The 24,089-nt window shown below is 52.0% G+C and overlaps 1 protein-coding gene across 2 annotated transcripts in view; it reads right to left on the reverse strand.

Moving 5' to 3' along the window:
- The window catches only part of GRM7 (glutamate metabotropic receptor 7), a 176,952-nt gene that overhangs the window by 124,095 nt on the left and 28,768 nt on the right, over window positions 1-24,089 (reverse strand). The gene's annotated exons all lie outside the window — the stretch shown is intronic.

Here is a 24,089-nt window from a genome sequence, read left to right on the forward strand (position 1 = left end):
GGCAGTGGTGGGGAAATGTTGGACTGGATCTCAGGGGGCTTTTCCAGCCTGAAGGAGTCCACGGATTGGAGCAAGCAGGGAGGTGCAGGAGGAAGAGAGGATGAGAAGCAGGAGAGGATGAGGATGAGGAGCAGGAGAGGATGAGGAGCAGGAAGAGGAGAGGATGAGGAGCAGGAGGAAGAGAGGATGAGGAGCAGGAGGAAGAGAGGATGAGGAGCAGGAGGAGGAGAAGATGACAAGCAGGAGGAGGAGAGGATGAGGAGCAGGAGAGGAGAGGATGAGGAGCAGGAGAGGAGAGGATGAGGAGCAGGAGAGGATGAGGAGCAGGAGGAAGAGAGGATGAGGAGCAGGAGGAGGAGAGGATGAGGAGCAGGAGAGGATGAGGAGCAGGAGGAAGAGAGGATGAGGAGCAGGAGAGGATGAGGAGCAGGAGGAAGAGAGGATGAGGAGCAGGAGGAAGAGAGGATGAGGAGCAGGAGGAGGAGAGGATGAAGAGCAGGAGAGGATGAGGATGAGGAGAGGATGAGGAGCAGAGCTTCCCAGGCCAGGGCTGAGGCAGCAAAGTGGATTTGTTTCTCTCTCTTCTTGCTCATCAAAGCTGCAGCAGGCTAATTGGCTAAATTGAACCGAAGGGCTCAGGAGCAAGAAGCCAGGCACATCCAGACCAAAGCAGCACTGAGGCTGTCCTGCCCTGCCTTGCAGCTGCCTGGATCCTTTGCCATGGCTCCTTTCAAGTCCTCCTTCCCACCAAGGACCAGCTCTTTGGTTCCTGCCCCTCAAGGCCTGTTAGGCTTTTCTTTTCCTGGCTCTCTTTAAAGGCACTGCCTGTGATTCCAAGCCTTTCATACTTCTCCCTTACATATCCCTGCTCCATCTGGCACTTGCAACACCTTCCAATTTAGATTCATCTGGAATGAATCCAGCAACAGCTTCAGAAATACTGGAGCAGATGCTTTAAACAATGTCTCTTCCACCTTCTGCACTGGTGGGGAAGGAGGGAGCTGCCAGACCCTCCTGCCCCCTTCACCAAGGAGCTCTCCAGGGCTGCTGGAGGATGGGGCACTCGGGCTGGGGCTGGCACAGCTCCCTGGGGGCTCTGGGCACAGCCCCCAGCTGCTGCTGGGCTGCTCCCGTTTCCCTCATTGCCAACCCGTGGCACGTCCTCCCTCCCCTGCAAACGAAATCCCATCTGCTCTCCCACTCCCCGCTCCATCTCCCTCGTGTCTCTGCTGCTTCCTCCTTCCCCACAGCCTGCAGAAGGCCCAGGTGGCAGGCAGCAGGTGGGTGTGCCACCCTGTCCCGGGCTGTCACAGGGACCCTTCCTGGTTTTCAGCACCCCAAGGCGCAGGGGAGGCCCCGGCTGCCCTGGTGGGTGCCCTGGGGAGGGGCAGGGGCAGAGCTGGGGTGGGCTCTCCCCTCCCGGGGGATGCTCAGCCCCAGCTCAGCCCCTCCTGAGCAGCTCCTGCATTTACACATCCCCAACCACCTCCGAGGCTGCTGCACGACCCTCGTGCACAAACACCCCGGAATGTTTGATTATCAGTGGCAACACCGACAGAGATCCAAGAATATTTAATTATCAGAGGCATCGGTGACAGGCTGCAGCTCCACTGCCTACTCAGCAGATCCACCTCGGATTTAGCGAGCTGCCTCTGCTCTCTCTCTGTTTTCTTTTCATCTCCCCGATTATTGCCCATCATTCCCGGGAAGCTCCATCAGTAATTCAAGCCAGACTCCCAGCCTGGCTCCCGGGCATAGCGAGGGTGTGCTGCAGCATTGATCTGCCTTCCTGTGTGCTGCAATAAATATCAATCAAACTCCTCATCCTTCCCACTTTTAAATGCAAACCTACTGCCAAGGAGCCAGCCCGAGCCTTGAGTGCTGCTGATCCCTCAACTCCATCTCTACTACTTCAGGAATTCCAACTTCCCTGCAGAGGAAACAGAGCCTGGGGCTCATCTCGACTGCCTCCAGGCTGCAGCTCAGATGCTGAGGAGGATGGAGCCCTCCAGCTTCACAGAGAGCATCCCCAGGGGCTGCTGGACATCCAGGCTGGGCAGGAGCCCGGCAGGGTGAGATCTCCCAGGTCATCAGGGCCCTGCAAGTGCCCCCAGAGCTGTGCCCCTCTGGGATACCCTGCCAGGACACAGCCAGAGGAGCCCCCAGAGCTGTGCCCCTCTGGGATACCCTGCCAGGACACAGCCAGATGTGTCCCCAGAGCTGTGCCCCTCTGGAATGGCCCTGCCAGGACACAGCCAGATGTACCCCCAGAGCTGTGCCCCTCTGGGATACCCTGCCAGGACACGGCCAGACGTGCCCCCATCACACAGCCGGGGCCTTTTCACGGCTGGGAGGATCAGAGAACATTTGCTCCCTTCCAGGAGCACAGAGAAAGCTGGAGGTAGGTAAGAGGGAGGATGAGCAGCAGGAACACGCTGGGAATTGGTTCTGCTGCTGCTCCTCTCCCAGACCACCATTCCTGCCACTCCCTTTCCAGCAGCAAAGGGAAGGGTGGCCCTGGAGCAGCCTGGCAGTGCCCAGGGAAGCCTCCGGGTCCCTCCCCGAGCAGCCCCAGCACACGGCACTGACCCCCCAGCCCACAAATCTGCGTCTGCAGGCAGCAGGAAACCCTGCAGGAGTGAGAGGCAGCCCTCGGGCATGGAAAAGCTGAATCAAGCTCTGAGAAGAGAAAATCACAATTCCAGAAGAGCCCAAGCCAAAGCTGCTGTAAAACCCCTCCTTCACAGGGATTCTGCTGCAAAGTGCCTTACGTGTAATTAAATGATATGGATAATAAAAGGCAGGAATCAAAGGGAAGGCAAAATGAAGGTTTGAAGGTAAAAGATGTTTTCAGATCTGATTTCAAAATGATGGTGCACAAGTGGAAAAGCAAATTTAACAATATTACTGTACTCTATCATTAGGAGAAAACGAGAGCGATTTACTTATCACAAAACTGCATTTTTTAAACAAAACCACCACTTAAAACAAAACGTATCTTCGATAGAGAGACCATCAAAGCTGGGTTTTTCACAGCCAGGCAGACTGAGGGAGGCTTCAGGCAGGCTGCCCTGCTCTCCAGGCTCTCTGTGTCCCAGGGGAGGGCAGCTGGCACCGGGACATTGGCACAGGGGGGAAGAGAAGGGGCAGCTGCACCTCTGAGCCCGGCAAAGGCACCCTGGGGACACCCGGGTGAGCCAGCACCAGCCCCTGGCACGGGTGAGACCTGCCCAGGGCAGCCACAGGGCCCCTGGAGCATCCCAGGCTCAGGAGGGGCACTGGGAGCGCCGAGCTGAGGCTCACCATGGAGCTTGATGGGTTCAATGGACAGAAAACGCAAGTCAGCTTTTGCTGCCCACAAGCAGCACGACTTCGTTCTGCACCGTGGGTGCCCTGCAGCTCCCCACGGCTCCTGGGAAATGCACAAACTGCTGGAATTAAGCGCCTTTTCCTCCTCATCCCCAGCAGAGTTCAGGGCTCTGTGTCCCCCGAACTCTCCCTGCAGGGCAGGAAATCTGCATTTGCAAGCGCATCACTTGCTCTCACACAAACAAAGGAGCATGAGAAGTTTGCAAGGTGACTTGCCAAAAATCTCTGATTCTCCCCGCTCCATAAGGTTCAGAAGGCAATAAAGCTCTTTTATGAGAGCCTCACGCCACAGTCTCCCTCCAAACCCAGGTGTGAGGCTCCCCACAAGCTGCACCAGCCTCACACTCGGCCACTGCCAGCCCAGCTTTAGGTTAAGCAGAAATTTTTAAATAATTCCAGTACATTAAAGTTATACTACGGAATTTATTCTGTCCATATGGTGGTGAATTGCTCTTTGCAAACTCCCTGTCACTATTGAGGTGCCAGAAACACAACCAGTGCCCAGTGCCCTGCCCCTGGGGCACCTGAGGAGCCAGGAGCACATCCAGTGGAGCTGTCCCTGCCCGTGGCAGGGTTTGGGACAGGGCAATCTCCAAAGCCCCTTTCAGCCCAAACCACACTGGGATTCTGTGAGTTACCCCAAATTAATCTCACCCCCAGCTGCTCTGACCCACAGCCACCAGGGCTCGGGTCACTGTCCCCAGGGAATCACAGACAGCAGCAGCTCCCACACGGGCTGGGGGAAGCCCTGCAGGAGCAGAAATGCAATTTCCCAAGCACACAGAGCCCCGGCTGCACTGTCTGCTGCTCCTGGGGCACAGCAGAGAGCAAGGAGCAGCTCTTGCTCTGTCAGCAAAGCCACGGAGCTGCCGAGGGAGAAGAGGATCCCCAGGATCCCTGCCAGCCCAGCGGCGCTGCTGCGTGCACCCCTGCTGCCCAGGTGCCACGGCCACAGGGCTTTGGGGAGCCCAGCACCCCCTGGGCAGCTGTGCCAGGCCTGGGCAGCCTTCCCGTGGGTGTTTATTGTAAATGGGAAGAAATGCTTGATGTCTGACTCAATTCACAAGGCTGAATTATTTCTTTGTTATAACTACGCTAAAATACATCAATATATTATATAAAAAGGAAGATACTAAAACTACATACTACTTTCTCTGACTCTCCCTCTGACTTTCACACAACTCGTGCTCCTCTCTGAGTCCAGCCCCAGGTGGGTTGGATTGGCCACCAGCTCAAACAATCCTCACCAGAATCCAACCAAGCATCACCCCAGGGAAACAATTCTGCAAACACATTCCACATGGGAAAATGAACAGAAATAGAAATGGTTTTCTCTTTCTTTCCTGTGTGCTCCTCTAGGAAAAGTCCTGAGAGGGAGAAATGTGCTTGCCACAAATATCCATTTGAATATACCCATTTATATCCATGAGACCCATATTTCCATGGGTATTCATTCGAATATACCCATATACATATACCTTCTCTCCCTCTTTATGGAACCACCAGGATTAAGGGAAGAAGCTGACAAAAACCAGAGAAAACTCTTAGTTTGCAAGGAATTTATGCACCATGTATAAGATATATGAATATGCAACAGGCTGCTGCTTTTAAGGCTATTCCTTTGTTCACAAGGTTTGGTTTTGGCAGCTCAGTGCCCAAAAACATCCGTAATTCTTTGCTTTTTATTGTCTTGTGATTGTCCTAACTCTACATTTTTATTACTCTAATTGTATTACGATTTTTATAACCATTTTATTATTATTACTAAACTTTTAAAAGTTCCAGAAACAGGTGAGTGGCGTTTTTCACAGGCACTGAGGGCAGGGGAAAAGGGAAGGAGCTTCCCTGGTGCTCACACAGACACAGGGGCCACCTCTGTGCAAGGGACAAGCAGCTTTATGGTGCCTTCAGGAAATACAGCTCAAGAGTTAATTCCCATAAATATCTTTTACGGCTTGCAGCACTAATTACACGGAATTCATTTAGTTCTCAGACCGTTAAATAAAGTTTTTCATTGATTTACAGATTATAGGTTGATATATCACGGCAAAGCTCCTTCCTGGTTTATTACGCCCCTTGAAGCCTTTTTAAAAATGTTATTCAGTCCAAAATCAATAGTTACACTTGCAAAGGAAAAAATAGCAATGTGGAAAGGCTCCCAAGGGGAAGCTTTAACCCCGGGGTGAATCTTACCCAGAGCAGGAAAACATCCCACTCATGAAAAATGGGACACAGGGATATGGAATACCTGACCAAAACCTCTCCAATTTGCACCTTTTCCTTGATTCATTCCCCACAATAATTTTTTTTCCCCAATAAAAAATATTATAAATCCCTCCAAGGTTTTTCCATTTCCAAATCAGAGCACACCCAAGGTTTGTGCCCGTTGGGTTTGTCCCCGTTTGGATGGGGTTTTATGCAGCTCTCCAGGAAGAGTGGATTGGTTTGGAGCAGCATGAATTTCCCAGAGAAAGGGGAAACCTCTCCAGCATGATCATCGTGTGGGGAAGAATGCATCTCCCAGCCCTGCCCCAGCAGAGAGCTCTGGCAGCTCCGAGCAGAGCTGTGAGTCACCAGCGGCTCCGAGATGCTCCAGAATGACTAATTTGAATTTTAAAAGGGAAAATAAAAGGTTACACGCTCGGGGATGCAGAGGAGATGTGGCAGATGAGGGGGAGGGAGGAAGCAATTCCTGCAGGAGATGCCAGGGAGGGCATTTCTCCCTGCTGGGCATCCCCAGCCCAGCTCCGTGCCCAGCGGGTGCTCGCCCTGCTGCAATCCCAGTGTGGGACTCAGATTCAAAGCAAGAAACTGAGAGTTTCTAGCCAGGTACAAGCCTGGGAAACAGCTGGGAAAGAATGTAAATAATTCTTTAACTCTCTTGTTGTTCACATTGTTTATAGTTAAGTTCTGTCACTGTGCGTCAGGCACTCTGCACCAATGCTGTGAGTTGTCTTCACTTCAGAACCAATGGATTTGGTCCTTGCAGAGCTCTGTATAAAAGAGCAGTATATTTTGAATAAATTGGAGTTTTACTCTCAGTTTTTTTCCATTGGTCCAATGGATTTGGTCCTTGCAGAGCTCTGTATAAAAGAGCAGTGTATTTTGAATAAACCAGAGTTTTACTCTCAGTTTTTTCCATTGGTCCAATGGATTTGGTCCTTGCAGAGCTCTGTATAAAAGAGCAGTGTATTTTGAATAAACCAGAGTTTTTAGTATTACAGCCCTCTGGGTCAGAGTCTCTTTGTTCCCGTCCTGCCCCGACAGCAGCACAGCAGCAATCGTGCATCCCTCTGTTGTGCATCCCTCAGCTGTGCATCCCTCAGCTCCCAAATAACGACACAAATATTCTCCACAGCTTTAAAAACGCCATTAAGGGAAGGTAACTCGGAAACACTGAAGTTTCAGACCGTATAACTTTCCTGCCGTGAGAGTATTTAAATTGCATTTTGCTGCCTGTGATGGATCTGTCACCCCGGGAGCAGCAGAGCTCCCGAGCTGGGCTCTGGGAATATTAAAGAAACTCTGCTACAGGTTCATATATTTCAATCTCCTCTGTCTCGCTGGGCAGGCATTGCCAGGGCTGGCAGCTAAGTGGGTAAAAAATTAGCTATTTATTTATTCCCTCCCCCTGCATGCTCCCAGTAGGAGTATCACAGGCACAGGCGCTGGGGCTGAATCTAATAACAGATCCCCTGATTGTGTTAACTGGCTTTTCCTGGGAGAGGAGGGGGAGGCCCTGAACTGACACTTTTATTCGGCACCCCCTGCTCGTGTCTGCACCTCCTGCTGGTTCTCCGGATCAGGGCTCAGGGCTGGGATGAACCTGCCAGGGCTGGAGAGAGCTGGGGCCTTGCTGAGCCCCTGGGCAAGGAGTCCCAGGCTGGTTTGGGGTGGCAGGGACCCCAAATCCCATCAGTGCCCCCCTGCCCTGGCAGGGACACCTCCACTGTCCCAGCTGCTCCAGCCCCAGTGTCCAACCTGGCCCTGGGCACTGTCAGGGATCCAGTACAGGCACAGCTGCTCTGGGAATTCCATCCCAGCCCTGCCCACCCTGCCAGGGAACAATTCCCAATTCCCAATGTCCCCTCCAGCCCTGCCCCTGGCAGTGGGTGCCATCCCTGTGCCCTGTCCCCATCCCTCTGCAGCTCCCCTGTTCCCAGGGCAGGGCAGGGCAGGTGCTGCTCCTCCTTCCTTCCTCTTGCACAAAGGTTGGGCTTGTCCTGGAGGTCTTCTCCAGCCTCAGGGGCTCTGTGCCTGCACAAGAAGCAGGTCAGTGTGTTCTCAGAAGGAGCCCCTCGGTGACTCTGCCGAGAGCAGAAATGCTGCTATAAATAAGAACAGAGCTGACTGCCCCAGCCATTGCACCCAGCAGCATTTAGGATTTATTCACGGCAGCTCAGCCTGGCCTGGAGAGCAGCTCCCATTACAACTCGCATGATAATGAAGCTTTTTCTTTACCCGAGTGCACCTCGGAAAGAGCAGTATCAAAAATGGCACTTTTCATCCAAGCAGTGTTTTGCTGAAACCGTGTCCTCCAAGCCCCTATGAAAACAGCTCACTTGGAATCAAGCCAGGTGCCTCCTACTCTGCCCAGTGCCCGAGGCATTGAGGAGGAGAGCACAGGGTGGGCCTGGCCCGGTCCCACAGCAGGGCTGCACTCACAGCATTCCTCCTCCAAATCCCCCTTCCTTCTGAATTCCTCCTCAGAGACCCAAACTCCTCCTCAGAGACCCAAATTCCTCCTTAGAGACCCCAAATTCCTTCTCAGAGACGCCAAATTCCTCCTCAGAGACCCCAAACTCCTCCTGCAGAGACCCAAATTACTCCTGCAGACCCCAAATTCCTCCTCAGAGACCCCAAACTCCTCCTCAGAGACCCCCACCAGCCCCTGCCAGCAGCCAGGGGTCCCTCAGCTGTGCCCTGAGTGCACACAGACACCTGAGCCCACCTGTCCCACCTGTCCCACCCATGTGGGAGGCAGAGGAGCTGCCCCCGTTGCACCCAGGGGTGGATCCAGGTGTTCTCTCCACCACTGGCACACCTGTAAGACACAAATCACCCCTGGCTACTGCTGGGGAAGGGATCACAGGGATCTGCAAGGCTGGGAAAGACCTCTGAGGCCATCGAGTGCCACCTGGCCTGGGCACTGGAGGCCATCTCCACCTCCTGTAGCTGCTCTGTGAGCAGCCAGGGTGACAGGAGAGGACAGGCAGTGCAGGACACGAGCTTCAGACATCATCTCCAGCCCCAGAATGGGCAACACGGGCGTGTGAGGCACGAGAGCAGCAGAGAGCCCAGCCCAGCCCAGCTGCAGTGCCCACATTCACCCCTGGCAGTGTCCCTGGCAGTGTCACTGTGTGAACACCTCGTGTGCAAGCATGCTCAGTCCCAGCACAGCCACAGCCAGGGCTGACAGCTCACCAGCATCCTCCAGGGAAGGGCTTTGGACCTTCCCCATCTGCCAGAGGCTTTGAGACCTCCCCCTGCAGCACCTCCCTCTGAAGTCTCCCCTCCCTGTCACTCGGTGAACACTTCAAAGCAGACGTCACACTCTCGTTTCCATTATTCTCTTTTTCTCCCCTCTGTTTTTCAGGGAATGTCAGTTTTCTCCTCAGAATGGTTTATTTTATGGTTTCAGATAAGCTTTTAGGGATATTATAGGGCTGCTAGTCTGGAGCAGGCTCATCACACCCTCCCCAGTGTTTGATGCTGCCCTACTTTGAGCTGTCTTACACGGACTATATTAAGCACACACATGCAAAAATGTTCCCTGTGATGTCTGGGTGCCTGGGAAAGAAACAAGTGGTGAAACAATTCTAAACAGGGCACACGTTTCAGACTGACAAAATTATCCCCATCAGCTGGGGCAAGAAACCTCAAATTATCTCATTGATTAAAATCACATCCTTCCTCCTGCTGATCAAACGGATAATGCACCTTATTTATTTGGAAACAACCAACTCTGCTAAGTAGTACCTGCTGAAATTGAGCTCTTGAGATGAAATTATGCCATTTGCTGCTTGAAACAGGAGGAAGGTGCATGTGAAATACCTGACTGGGGATGCAGACGGAACGTTTAACTTGGAATTCATAAATCCTTCCCTGACACCAGCAAGCTCAACAGAAAGCTCTCGGTAAATTCCTTTAAATTGAAAACTTAAATCTTAAGTGCTTTAAAAATACCAAGTAAAACTTCTGTGGTCTTCAGGTAGCACAGAGGCACCTAAATATCCAAAAAAGCACAGAGAGGCTGTGGCTGGCCCATCCCTGGAGGTGTCCAAGGCCAAGGAAAGGTGTCCCTGCCGTGGCAAGGCTGGGACAGGAGATCTTTGAGGTCCCTCCCAACCCAACCCAACCCAACCCAACCCAACCCAACCCATGCTGGGACTGCAGGATTCCACAGCTGGAACCTCGAGAGCAGCCCAGAGGATGGAAACCAGCTCCACCTCGGGAGAACCAGGAGCTCCCCAGCCTGAGCTGCTCAGGATCCGAGCCTGCCTCCCCCAGCTCGGGGAACAGCAGAGATTCTGCCACCCCAAAAGTTTCTGACAGCAGCAATTCAGCCTTTCAGCTTAATGGAGGAAATAGGCAAAAAAAGCAAAACCCAGGACTGCTAGCTGTAAAATTCTGCAGAGCAAATGTCAAAGAGTAATTAAGAAGAAGGGAGGATTTCTGTGGACCTGAATGAATAATGAGGAAGGGAGCTACTGCTGAAGTGACACTGCTTAATAATCTCATTGTAAAAACAGAGAAAAGTTGCATTCAGGGGAATTATTTTTTAATTATTTTGAATTGGTAGCTGGAAAATGAAAGGCAAATGGGTGCTTGTGCTGTTAAATGCCACTAATATACAAGGCTCCTGAACAAAAAGGCTTCTCAATTAAAACTCTCTCAACTCAGGCCCGTCACTTATCAGCTGAAATGCATTCTGTGCTGCCTTCTCTTTGGGAGCGTCACTGCCCATGAACTGGGAAATTCAGAGGCAGATCCCTGGGCTGCTGGGCTGAGCAGGTCCCAGGGCTTCCCTGGGCTTTGTGCAGAGCTGGGGCAGAGCAGGACGGGCCCTGCAGCCCCTGCCCCTGCTGGGGTGGCAAGGACAAAGGTGGGAGCAGAACACTGGGGCTGGAGCTCCTTCCCCACACCTCACCTGCTCCAGGCTCCCCCAGGCCGTGCCACTGCAGCTCTGAGAGGGCTTTCCCCAGCCCAGCACACCCCAGGGCTGATCCCATCCCATCCCATCCCATCCCATCCCATCCCATCCCATCCCATCCCATCCCATCCCATCCCATCCCATCCCATCCCATCCCATCCCACCGACTGCACTCTTCTCCCAGGGAAAGGTGGGCTGGAACTCCAGGAGTGCCAGGAAAACACCTCGGAGCCCGTGGCTGCAGCACGGAGCTGCTCCCTCCCAAAATTGCTGTTTTCTCAGCAAATCTGCCACCCAAACTCAACCTCTCCTCCCTGGCAGATGCACTTCTTCCCCTGCACTAAATTATGGATGTTCCACAGTTCCGAGAGAGGAGTGTTCATTATTAATGGGAATTACCTGAATTGATTCACAATCACAGAATATTATTTTCTATTACATTGCAACAGGACTGCAGGAATTCCATTAAACCCAAAATGAGGATCATCAATTCCCATTAAGACACATGCAAACTGAAGAGATCACATCTCTGTTGAAGCCAGTGATTTCCATTACCATGTCCATGAATCCCCTCGAGGAGGGCTGGGGTGACTCGAGGGCCATTTTGGGCCCCCCAAAAACCCTCTTTGAGCAGCACAACTCCCTCAGAGCAGCTCCCACAACCTCTGTCCCCACACAGGGCCCCTTCTCTGAAACCTGGCCCCTAAAAATTGACACTTTGGGCTCCTTCCTCCTGATGAACAAAAACAAAAAGGGGGAAAAGTCTCTGCAGTGCCTTTCCAAATGCTTTTCTCATCAGAGCCATTCCAACAGGTGCTCAACATAACTCACTCATTCCCTGCGTGGATATTTCTGCTCTGAGACTATAACAGAACACATTACTAACCACTAAAATAGTCATTTATTTCTAAACTTTCTGCAGGAAAGTAAACATTGCATGTAAACAGGTTTTTTCCATCATCTTGAAGTGGGAAAAGACATAAACAGGGCCTTTTTCTACTGAGCAGGCCACATAAATCACTCACAGCAGAAATATCCAGATGGTTATTCTTTTTTGGTAAGATTCTCTTTTTTCCCCTACTGCTTGTGATTCTCATTTTTAAGTGCTATTTTAATTTTTCAAGGGCTCTTCCAACACAAATTGGATGAACTATACAGGCCAGCATCCCGAAGACAAAGTTAACAGATTAAACCCCAAGGGAAGTGAAAACTGCCCCAAAATGCAGCGGCAGAAATCTCCAGTAGGCAGTTCAGTAAATAAATGCTATTATTGCTGAGAAAACGTGATGGCATCTCCAGTCCCTGCCCCTGCAGGGACTCAGGGCATCAGCAAAAGCCGCAGCTCCTGTCCCCAGAGAGGAGCCCAGAGCAGCCAGGTGGGAACTCCTCCCTGCAGGTGCTGCACCCATGGGTGGGACCAGCCCCAGAACCCTTTTCCTGCTCCCACTCAGCCTCTCCTGCCTCCAGCAATTTTCCCCCAGTCCCTGGGTAGGAAGGGGAGTTTACCAATAGCCTGGAGCAGCTGGGTGGGCTCTGCAGTCCCTGGGATGTGCTGTGCAGGCAGGAGAGGGAGGCACAGGAGAGGATTTGGGCTGCCAGGGCAGGGATAAAGCAGCAGTGCCCCAGGGACGGGGCACCGGGAGGAGCCACGGGGAGGGAGAGCAGAATCGAGTGCACAGCATCAAAGAGTTAATGAGATCTGGCTGAGAAACAGAACCTCCTGAAGCTGCTCCGTGTATCACCCTCAGAACCACAGATCTGGAATGCCTGGGGGAGCAGGGACAGCACACAGGATGAGGGATTCCTTGACAGAGTTAAAATCTCCATCCTGCAATAATCCAGCACCTCTTCCCACAATGCACGAAAGCCAGGAACTTTTACAATCCCTTAGAAAAACATCACTTTCTGCTACAGAAAGTTTCAGTCGAGTCAAGTGATCATCTAACCTTGAGAAATTGCATCTTTTTTTTGGATGGACTGTAATAACTTCTGAGTGACATATCTGATCCACTCAGAAATGTCTGGGAATTAAGCAGGCATCAGTAGGCAGAGTCCAATTGATTTTGGAGAAAGCCAGGAAAGAGCAGAGTAAATGAGGCACATATTACTCTCTTTATCTGGTTAGCAGATTAATTTCCTCCAGCATCTCTGTAATCATTTATAAATAACTGATGGCAGCTTTAGAAAATAAAAAGAAAAGAAAAAAAATCAGTTCAAATTGACATCTCAAAGCCTCACTGCCCATGGAGAGAAACTTAAATGGGATCACAGCATGGGCTGAGGGTGCTCTCATGGAACAATTTCAGTGGGAAAAGATCTCAAGAGATCATCCAGTGCAGCCTTTGAGGGATCCCCCAGTTCTGGGGACTCCAGGGCCCCTCTCGGGGAGCCCAGGCCCACCCTGGGACTCTGAAATTGCTGTGAGAGCTGTGATGGACCAGAGCAAACAAAGCGTGTGCTTGTGTTTCCTAGCACTGCCCAGTGCCCCTGCACAGCCTGCCTCTCCTTTTCTGGGCAGCTCGACTCCTCAGCAAGAGAACTAAAAACTCTGACTCCTCCCTGGCTGCCTGAAGTGATTTAACCCTGCAGACAAGCAGCCGTTTATGCAATAATAATAAAGCTCCCTGGGCAGAAAATGCTTCCTGCAGGGAGTGATGGGCACAGGGAGCCTTCCCACTCCACACTGCCAAAAATCCACCCAGCATTCGGAGCTGCTATCATCGACACAGACTCCAAGATATTTTCCTGCCACAGGAATGTGTTTTTCCAAAGGGGCACCAACTTGGATGGAAATTCCCTATACAGCAATGCTGCAGCACAGATCCAGTGTCACACCAGTACAGCCAGTTCCACTTCTCCAGATTCTTGGTCACAATGCACCTTCCCACTAATACTGGTCATTACCACATTATTTATTTGTTATTCACCATTTCCCCTCATGGCTCCACATTCTCTGAGCAACCCAGCTTGTCTCGCCGGCTTTACTGGCACAAGTCTCTCTCCCAGAACCCAGATGTCTCCTAAACACCAAGAATGATCTACTAATGGCTTTATGGGGTTAATTAACTGTTTCTTTTTCGAGATAACAGAATTTGCAATGAGGAACATTATCTTTAGAGCTACCTCTGCAAACGGGGAATGCAGGGTAATTGGTACTGCCTGCTATTGCCCATTATGCAGAGAATTAAGGCAGGGAATTTACACACAGTGATTACCATCGGTGTTTTATTACCTCCCATTCTTCTCATGGATTGCACTTCCCACAATGGATGTACAAGGAAACTGCCTCCTCCTTTTCCTAAAGGGAGCATTTGCTACACTGCCCCATCTTCAGCCCCGAGGGTTTTTTTTGCTGATAAGGAGCCCACGTCTCTCCCAGGCCTGGGGAAAGCATTAAGTGCTCTCTGCATCATCCGAAAGCCTCCAAGAGCATCCAGCGGGATGTCAAGTGATGCTCTATCAATTTGGGAGAGTCCAGAGGTGATGAAACGCCTTAAACTTCATTTCAGCTAAAACCCTTGGAAGGGCCTGGAACGCTCCAGGCTGGAGATGCTGACAAGCAAAGGAGGTGACAAAGCCCAAAAGGACTGCAGGAAACCAACAACAGACTGGTTTTGTTGCACAAGCACCTGGATTTTACTGGAGGAAGGACCTCGGTGCTGTGGGTGCAGTTTCTGGTGTCCCTCTGAGGGCCCTGAGCCTCCTGCCATGGAATTCAGCCCTGCTTGGGTTGGAGGGGACCCTAAGGATCCTCCCTGGAGGCAGGGACACCTCGCACTGCCCCGGCTGCTGCAGCCCGTGTCCCCTTGGGCAGAGCCCTCCCTGCCCAGCCTTTCCCCATCACACCAGGGCTCCCATGGGTGCTGCCATGGCTGGGATGTCACCCGGGCTCGCTGGGGACCGCAGGGACGTGGCTTTGTTCCCTCAGGACTCAGCTCCTCTCCTAAACCCAGCCCGGAGGAGGCAGCGTGAAGGGGCTGCCTGCTCCAGGAACACATTTCTGCACCCCTTTTCCCATGAAAAGCAGTGCATGCAGCTGGAACGGGATGTTTGATCCAGCAGAAAGAGCTGCTCACACCTGCAGAGCTTTCCACCACTGCAGGGATGGCCCAAGGACCTGCCCCATCTTTCCTAATCCCAAGGGATGCAAAGAGCAAAGCCCAGCCCAGCTGGGCAGGATGCTGCACAGGGACCCACCCTGCCTCAGCCTGAGGAATTCCCTTCCCTGCCCGCGGTGGGTGCCAGCTCTGCCACCCCAGAGCTGCCAAGCCCTGCTGAGATTTGGAAAAGTTTTTCTTTGTGAGCCAAGTGGCTGCAGCTCCCCACAGCACAGGGGTGAGCCAGGTGCCTCTCTGCTCCTCCCTCGTCCCAGCCAGGGCTGAAAGCAGCGAGAGCCTGGCCACCCTCTCGGGGAGAAACCCTCCCCTCTACCCAACCCAGCTCTTCCCTGTATTTAAACTTTCCCCGGATTTATTCCTCTGTGCTCAAACCCCTCACAAAGCGTGTGTGAGACACAGCAAATTCTGGTCAGGATAGTGCCCCATCCTGGAAAATTGCTACAAACAATTTCTAAGCAAAACCAAGCCAGATCTACGGCATTTGTTGTACTCCTCCCTTCACCAAAAGCTTTCTGCATTCTGCTCATCTCTGTCCCCCAGTGATAAAGATGGCAATGAAGCTCCAAATAAGCTGAGTGCATTGTAACTAAAGCTAAAGGGTCCCAAATTAAGTATGAGCAGACAATTTAATCTGTTTTCCTTTTTCCTACAACTAAAAAAAAAACTCTTAAATTGTGCTTCTGCAGTTTAAGACATCAGCAAATTCTCTAATTGCTTTCCAGAGCCATTGTTATTTTATGAGAGGGACTCTTCATCCTCCATGTTCTACAGCTGGAAAATTAAATTACCCTTTGCATGCAACATGCACAGGAGCCACAGGCACATTTCTGAAGAGACATTGGGATATTGGGCAGGAATTGTTCCCCGGCAGGGTGGGCAGCCCTGGCACAGGTGCCCAGAGCAGCCGGGGCTGCCCCTGGATCCCTGGCAGTGCCCAGGGCCAGGTTGGACAGGGTTTGGAGCAGCTGGGACAGTGGGAGGTGTCCCTGCCGTGGCAGGGTGGCACTGGGTGGGATTTGGGGTCCCTCCAACCCAAACCATCCCAGGACTGGCAATCTCTGCACATCCAGGTGTCTGTGGCTCTGTCCCCAGCCCAGCTCCAGCAGCAGATCCTTCCAGAAGGGAACCCCTCAAAGCTTTCAGTGCCTTGGCCCTGCCCAACCAAACCCAGGCAGAGCAGGGCTGGCACTGCATCCCCTCCCAGCAACCACAGCTCCTCTGCTCGCACGAACTCAGCCAGCCTTTTGTCCCTTCAGAGCAATAATTCACGGCCAGTTTCTCTTCTCTCTCACTGCTGCTGTTCCCTTCCACAGGGCTGCTCTGTGCCTTCTGCCTCTGCCCAGCGGGGCTGCTCTGCTCAGCTCCATCCATCCAGCCCCTCACTCCCCTCACCCCCTTTTGGCACCTTTGGTTTTCTCCCTCTCTGGGGACAGGCAGCACATCAGCTCTGTGGATCCCCCTGGAGCAACCTGGCTTTGTTCCCCTCTGCTTTCTGTTTATTCTCCTTCTTAGACACCTGCTAAAACCCCAAACTCCTTTAGGTTGTTAATCATATATCAGAGTCTGCCTCGACCTTCCCTCACCCTCTCCCACTGCCTGGTGCGTAATTAACTCACGGTGACAACTTCCCCAAACTTCTGTCTGCTCTCTGAGTCTGCCTAAGGATCGACAGCAGTTAAAGCTGCCCTTAATTAATACATTAGCCTCACCAAATCTCAATCACACCCCTGCATGAATTAACGATGCCAATTCACCGACAGCAGCGTTACCCTGAACAGGAGTTTAGGGAATAGGCACAAACTCAAGTGCGTCACTGCAGAGCTCGGCAGAAAATTCCTTGATCAGATCCCTATAAATCCTCATCTGTGCTGCCATAGATGCATTTGGGGTTTGTGCTAATTCACTGCAGAGTCCTGTAATCCCTTGTCATAAATGTGAAGGATTTCACCCAGCCTATTAACCTGCAGAATTACAGATTGCCGGGGAGTAAATCATCCCCCTTTTCCAGTCACAGCAACAAAAGGTTGAGAAAAATTACTCATTCATTTTTATAATCCTTTAATTCTCATAGATGTTCCCCTGGAAATTGATTTAAATTGATGAGTCACAGGGCACGATTGGTGTACATTTTTCAAGCTGCAGACGCTGCCTGCGATGGAATGATCTCAGCATCCAGCCCTGTGCCTACCCCAGCTCATCCCTCTGATGCTCTGACACTGAAAATTCCCATCCAGCTCCCGGGGCTGGCAGAGCAAATGGGATTTAATTACATGGAGCTTGACCTGTCCTGACACTTATTTTTCTGTTGCTCAGACGGATGAGAAGGGCAAGGCAGAGGCAGAAATTCACCTTCTGCAGGTGTCAGTGGCTCTGTGCTGGCCTCGGTGACACTCTGTGCCTGTCACACATTCCAGGGACAACGTGCAGCCCTGAGATCCCACCAAGTTCCCCCGTGGGGAAGCCCCAGGCCCCACCAGAGCATCTCAGGCTGACCCCAGAAGTGAGCACCTGAAAGGACTCAGCACTGGGCACAGAAGGAAAGCACTCCCCAGCTCTCCACATCCTCTGCTGTCAAAATAATCCCAAGAGATTTCCTCCTGCTCTGGGTTACTGCTGGTCAGCTGCTTCCCCAGAGATATTTGCCCGCTATAATTCACACAAGGATAAACAAAACTAACCCCCTGACTCGATCATAATGACTCTTTTCCTTGCTTTGTGACTGGAGAGGATCTAGATTTCACAAAAGATGATGAAAGCTACCGGCTTAGCCTGAAAAATCTCTCTCACAGAAGCAGAGGACTCTTAGAAAGAATTCAGCTGTCAGTACCACATGAAGCTACCACCCTCTGCTGCTGGGGGTGGACTCCCAGCCCCTGCAGCAGTGCCAACACACAAATGCCCCCACCCAGCTCCAAAATTGGCTTCAAGAGCCTCAGGTCTCACCTGGCCAGGCTCTGAGTTTGGCGTGGTTCTATCCATCCCACGAGCTCCAGTGCTGCCCTGGTGTCCCCGCGCCCTGGGGACAGTGACCAGCAGGAAAGGAGACAAATGAAAGGAGACAAATGAAAGGAGACAAATAGGCCCCACAAGCTGTGAGAGAATTCAGAGACACACACTGGCGTGGGAGTCAGGATTCCCATTAACATCACCGAGTTCTCACTGCAGGGCTGGCTGGAACGTTCAGTGGTTGCACACCACAGCTGCCTGTGGCACCTCCAGGCACTGACCACGATTTTCTGCCTAAAACCCCCGGAGCTCTGAGTTCAGACATTTCCCTGAGTGTGCAAAGCACTCCTCTCAAGCTGTGAACCCCAACACGGCCCCAGCTCCCATCAGCTGGATATACAGCCTGTAATTACCCCCAGCAAGAACTGCTTTCTGCAAGGGAATCTCTTCTAATTTTCGTTTGTCCCTCTGTTGAAAACCAATTCATTATCGGGTGGACAGGAGCAGTGAAATTCCAATTAAACGCGCAATAAATTTCATTTTATTCCTTCAGCACAACTTTAGCAGAAGGAGCTGCCACAAGTCCTGAGAGCTCCGAGGTGGAATGCCTCTAGCAGAGGTGGGAATGACATCAGTAAATCAAACACATGTGAGCAGATGGGGTGTGCCTGCTCTCACTGGAGCCAATAAACAGAAAATCCCACAGCCTTCGAGGGGCACCTCGGAGTCCTGGTCAGGCAGAGTGCCCAAGGGTTTTGCCATGCCAGAACAGAGCCACGGGGTCAGCGCAGCTGGCAAAGCCCTGGAGTCCCAGCCTGTCCCCAGCCCCCAGTGCCAGCCCAGGGATGGGCACCCCAGAGCCCCAGGCCCTGGCAGCCTCCAGCAGGCAGCTCACAGAGCCTGCTGAGGAGCAGTTTGCTGTCAGACAAGGCACAGCCAAAAATACAGGACAGCAACCCAGCTGGAAGATGAGAGAAGCTGACGTGAAAGGCGCTGACAGCCTCAGCAGGAGGAGCTTTAATGCCTGCCCCAGAATATCCTCATCGCTCTTCCTCCCCTTGGCACGGCCTGGCGTGGCTCCTGCCGTTCCACAGGAGGTTCTGCCCGCGCTGGTGTCCCAGCAGGGCTGGTGGGGCTCTCCCCGTGCTCCCATGGGTGCTGGGGACACCAGGAGCTGCAGCCCAGGGGAACCAGCAGGGCTGGGCACAAGGAGCAGCAGCCACAGGAGCCAGGAGGAGCTGAGGGAGCCTGGGGCAGCTCTGCAGCCCCCAAACACCCATGGGCGTGTGAAAGCTGCCAGGAACGAGTGTGAGTGTCAGCAAGGCTGCCCCAAGGCAGCCCAGACCTCTGCTCCCACGGGCTGCACACCCAAAGCCTGGCACACACTGCCAGGGCTGCCACCAGGAGCTCAGTGCCAGCCTTCAGGAGCACCAGAACCACAGGATGTCATTATCTGCACATTCCTTCTATTGAGAGCTCTGGAATCAGGGCTACAGACCCAAATCCGACTCCCACACAGCTTTCGAGCTGAATGTATTTTATATTCTATCCTTATATAACTTACATATTAATTAATAAACTTATATTGTTCTATTGTATACATTGACATGAGTTTCTCGTGATCTTTCTTAGGCCCCTGACCACAGTTTCTCATGATTATTCATATGATTAAACAATAATTATATTTGATTACTAAACAATCATTGCATCTAACAATTATACCATTTATCATGTACTAGCCACACACGTGCAATTCTAGCAAGGCACAAGGCCTTCATGTACCTAGGGTGCTTATTTTTTTCAGGGCCTACTAAGCTTCATTTTCCTTTTAACCCTAAATCCCCATGATTTTAAAAGCCTTTTACAATCAAGAGGAGGAGCATTTCGGGCAGCCCAAGGCTCTGTGCATATTAATTCCCGTGGAAGCAGCAGCCCTGAGCGTAAGCAGAGCTGACAGAGGGATGAGTTACACAACAGCTCTGCTGGGCCTGGCTGCAGCCCCTGGCACCCCCAGAGCCAGGAGGATGGAACCTGGGGGATTGAAATGATTCTGAGATTGTGAAAGTCTCTGTCTGTCAGCCCCCTGCCAAAGCAGAAGCCATAATTGGTCTGTGCTGGTTTCCAGGTTGTTTATTCTGTTTATCACTAACATGTTCTGCTGCCCTGCCCAGCTCTGTCCTGCAGGGCAGCGTGTGGGGCTCTGCCCTCAGTGGGATGTGACAAACATTAAATAGCAGAAACTCCCTGGGCTGCATTTACAGTAACGTGCCAATATCTGTCACCTACGTTGGACAGTGTGTCCCCAGCCTGAACCAACAGAAAAATGCCAACACCACAGTGAGACATGGAGGGCATGAAGAAGGAGAAAAAGGACAAGGCACACACAATTTCCTCCATCTTGTCCCCTTTGGACCCCTCATCTAGAATCCTAAAATTTTACTTTTGCACCCGTGCCACACTTAATTATGACTTATATCAAACACTCAGAGCTTGTAATTCATCCTGTAAGGTTGAAAACTCTTTTCCCATGGCCAGAGATCACAGCCAGTGTCTCTGGGGGCTCTGTCCAGGGGGGTTCCTGACCCCTGCCAGGGTCCCAGGGCAGCCAGAGGGATGCTCTGGACTCCGACACCAAGGGAGCTGCAACAAGCACCCCCAGCCCTCCTCCTCATTAAGAACTAAATCATTAATATGCCCTGGTATTTGCACAGCTCCTGGGAACAGCCAGAGCACACTCCCCACTCTCCCCATCTCCCAGCCTCTGGCTCCATGGGGAAAGGAGAGGTGATGGAGTACTCAGTGCTGGAGTCACTTAGAGTGTAAGTCTCTCTGCAAAGAGACGAGTCACTTTTCTGTAATGTTAGTCTAAATCAATAAAGTTCTTCTCAAAAATTATCTTTCCAAACCGGATAGTCGGAATGATGTCTGCTCTGAAATCTGATGAATGCGATACACGAGTGCTTTGTGCATCTGATACCACGGCTCTCTGATGTAACTCCAGCACAGTATGGAAATGATAAACTTCCTGACTGAAATTAAAATTGCTTGTCTTAAAGCCTGCTCACAAAATCCTGGCAGCATCACAGCAAAATTGCTCCACGTGTTTAAATTGCTGCCAGGAGTTAAAGCCAGCTGGTAGGACCCAACCAGCCATCCCTGGCTGCCCACCCTGAGCAGAGACAGTGATTCCCCTTTGGAAAAATCTGATTTATCCAGTGAGGCTGACTGGAGGCACAGCGAGCAGGCAAAAGGCAGAAAGAGGAGGGACAGGAGGAGAGACTCCAGTGCTGGACAGAGCTCCTGAGTTTGGTTTACCATCAACAAGAACAGAACCTTTCCTCAGAGCTGCCCCCACGGTGGAGGAGCCTGGTCAGCCTCCTGCCACCAGGGAATTGCTTTTCCAGGCAGCTCAGCCCCATTTAGCACTCAGCCCGCAGGAAGCATAATGCAAACAGACTTCATTGCTACAACTGACTGACTGGGAGGACACAATTCTCAATAAATCTAATATTTCCAAGTGCTCTTCCTGCCAAAGCAGCACTTTGGATTTGTGTCGGTTACAGAAGCGAGCAATAATGCATTTTAGATCTAATAGTCTCTCCAGCAGAGGCACCTCGGAGTGCTTTGCCAGCACTAAAGAACTACAGTGGCAGGAGACACTCGGGGACAGATTGCTTCCCCCAAACGGAGACAGGGCAGCTCCCCAGACTGAGGGAACAGCTTCCAATGCCCAGACTGAGGGAACAGCTTCCAACACAGCACAACCCACAGCATTCAGGGGGACACCTGTGCAGAGAGCTTCGGCTCCTGAGCTGAGACTCCAGCGACCCATCTGCTCCTCAGAGAGCAGCCCTGGAGCCGTGGGAGAGATTCCAGCACAAGCCTGGGCTTCAGGAGCCTCTGCTGGGCTGCTTTGCTGTGGGGTCACCAGCACTGGAGCTGTGAGCGTTTCCATCCTCCATCCACGGCAGTCGGGCTGAACAGGGCAGCAAAAGCAGCAAAACCAACAAAAGCAGCAAAACCAACAAAAGCAGCAAAAGCTGCCTGGCCTCAGAGCCCTGCAGGGAGGGAGGATGGCACTGGACGTGCAGGAGCTGAGCGAGCAGCACAGCCGGGCACGGGGACAGGCAGACACCTCTCCCAAAGCCAAGAACATCCATCCCTGGCAGCTCTGGCTGAGCTGGGGTGCACAGAGGGACCCCCAAAGCACAGCAGCTGAGCTGCCAGGCTGGCAGAGCACAGCAGCCCCGCTGGGGCAGGGACGGGGTGAGCATCCCACCCCAGGGAGGGAGCAGGGAGCAGGGAGGAAGGCTCAGCATCCCAGCTGCTGCTGAGCACTGCCCTGGCCCCTCTGCTCCCAGGAATGATGGATTGGGTGAATCTACAGCTGTTGCCTCCAGCGCTCGACGCGGGCAGAGTTATGTGGCACTTCATCATCAGTATAGATTCCACAGAACCAGAAACTCGCCACGGCCAAAAAATAATCTCCCATTCATCAGGGCCGCCCCGGGAGCCGGGGCAGCCGGGGAGCACAATGAGTTTTGATGTTCATTGACTCTCACGCAGCTCCTCGGCTCAAAGGAAGAATGGCTCCTTATTCTTTTTGATTTCTGGATCACAAACACCCTTCCTCACAAACTCTGCCTGCAAGAGCTGCAGTTTGGCTTTGTCCTCTGCTCCACCTGACTTCCCCCTCATTTTTAAGTGTAACGGATTTCTTTTTTCTCCATCTATAAAAATAATACTGGCAGCAACATCTGACCAGAGCTCTTGGCTGCTTTTCCTCACAGAAATTGCTGTGACTCCAGGATACTTGTGCTCCTGCCAGAGCTGAGTCCCAGCAGCTCTCGGGCTGCAGGACCAACACCTCAAACACTGATGTCAAACACTGTCACATCTTTATTTTTGGCACATCAGAGATCGTATTTCTATTGCCGTCTCCAAAACTTTCAGAGGCTTTATAGCCAACAAAGCAACGATAACCTACATGGACAATCAGCACTCCCTTAATGAAAGCATTCCAAGATTGAGCTATAAAAGATGCAAAGCTAAGTGTTCTCACTCTGCAGGAGTTTTGATAACTAAATTTATTTCTTTCTCTCTACTTAACCTTGGGAATGTAGTACTGCCACTAATGACTAAAACAGAGAAGGAAACAGTCTTAATCTGAACGATTATGCTCCCTCTGTTGCCTGGAGAAATGGATTTAAGAAGTTTACAGCAATTGCTGGGTTGTTTGTGCTGGCTCCGAGCCAGAGCAGTGCTGGGAGCCACTCGCCCCTCCTTGGCGTGGCAGGGATGCCACCACAGCCCCCGTGGCTGCATTAAAGGGCATAAAGGAGAACCTTGCTGGCTTTCTCGGGCAGACAAACACCTCTCTAAAATTTCAAGTTCCACTGATGGGCGTGGGGGGCATTAAAGCTTCACAACTAAAGGGTATATCCTGATTTTTTTGGTGGCTCCACAGAAATACAAGGTGCAGGGGAAGCTGTGCCTGGTGCCAGAGGAGCGTGGTAAATCCAGGCCTGAAAGAGTGGTGGTGCTTTGATCACTGCTTCCCTTATCAGCCCCCGGCTGGAATTACAGCCTAAGCTCCTTACAGGGAGCTTTTCACTGCCCTGCATTCTGCAAGAGCTGCCGCAGGTCTTAGAGAAAGGTTTAATCTTCAGCCCACTGAGAAAGGCAGTGCCACTGTCCCTGTGCCTGCTCCAGCAGGTGAAGCCTGGTCAGTGAGTGTCGGAATCCGAGGTATTGATGATTCTGAGATTGTGAAAGTCTCTGTCAGGCCCACTGCCAAAGCAGAAGCCATAATTGGTCTGTGCTGGTTTCCAGGTTGTTTATTCTGTTTATCTCTCACATGTTCTGCTGCCCTGCCCAGCTCTGTCCTGCAGGGCAGCGTGTGGGGCTCTGCCCTCAGTGGGATGTGACAAACATTAAATACCAGAAACTCCCTGGGCTGCATTTACAAGAACGTGCCAATATCTGTCACCTATGTTGGACAGTGTGTCCCCAGCCTGAACCAACAGAAAAATGCCAACACCACAGTGAAACATGGAGGGCATGAAGAAGGAGAAAAAGGACAAGACACACCCAATTTCCTCCATCTTGTCCCCTTTGGACCCCTCATCTAGAATCATGAAATTTTACTTTTGCACTCCTACCACACTTAATTATTACTTCTATCAAACACTCAGAGCTTGTAATTCATCCTGTAAGGTTGAAAACTCTTTTCCATGGACAGAGATCACAGCCAGTGTCTCTGGGGGCTCTGTCCAGGGGGGTTCCTGACCCTGCCAGGGTCCCAGGGCAGCCAGAGGGAATTTCTGGATTCCCACAAGTGAGGTACCTGCACCTGGCTGAGCAGCCCAGGCATGATGCTGGCCCTGGCTGCACATCCCAAAGGGATCCGAGTCCTGCAGCTGCCAGAGCTGCAGCTCTCCTCACCGAGCTGCAGCTCTCCTCACCGAGCTGCAGCTCTCCTCACAGAGCTGCAGCTCTCCTCA

This window comes from Lonchura striata, chromosome 12 (assembly GCF_050655825.1).
Source record: "Lonchura striata isolate lonStrDom1 chromosome 12, ASM5065582v1, whole genome shotgun sequence".
NCBI lineage: Eukaryota > Metazoa > Chordata > Aves > Passeriformes > Estrildidae > Lonchura > Lonchura striata.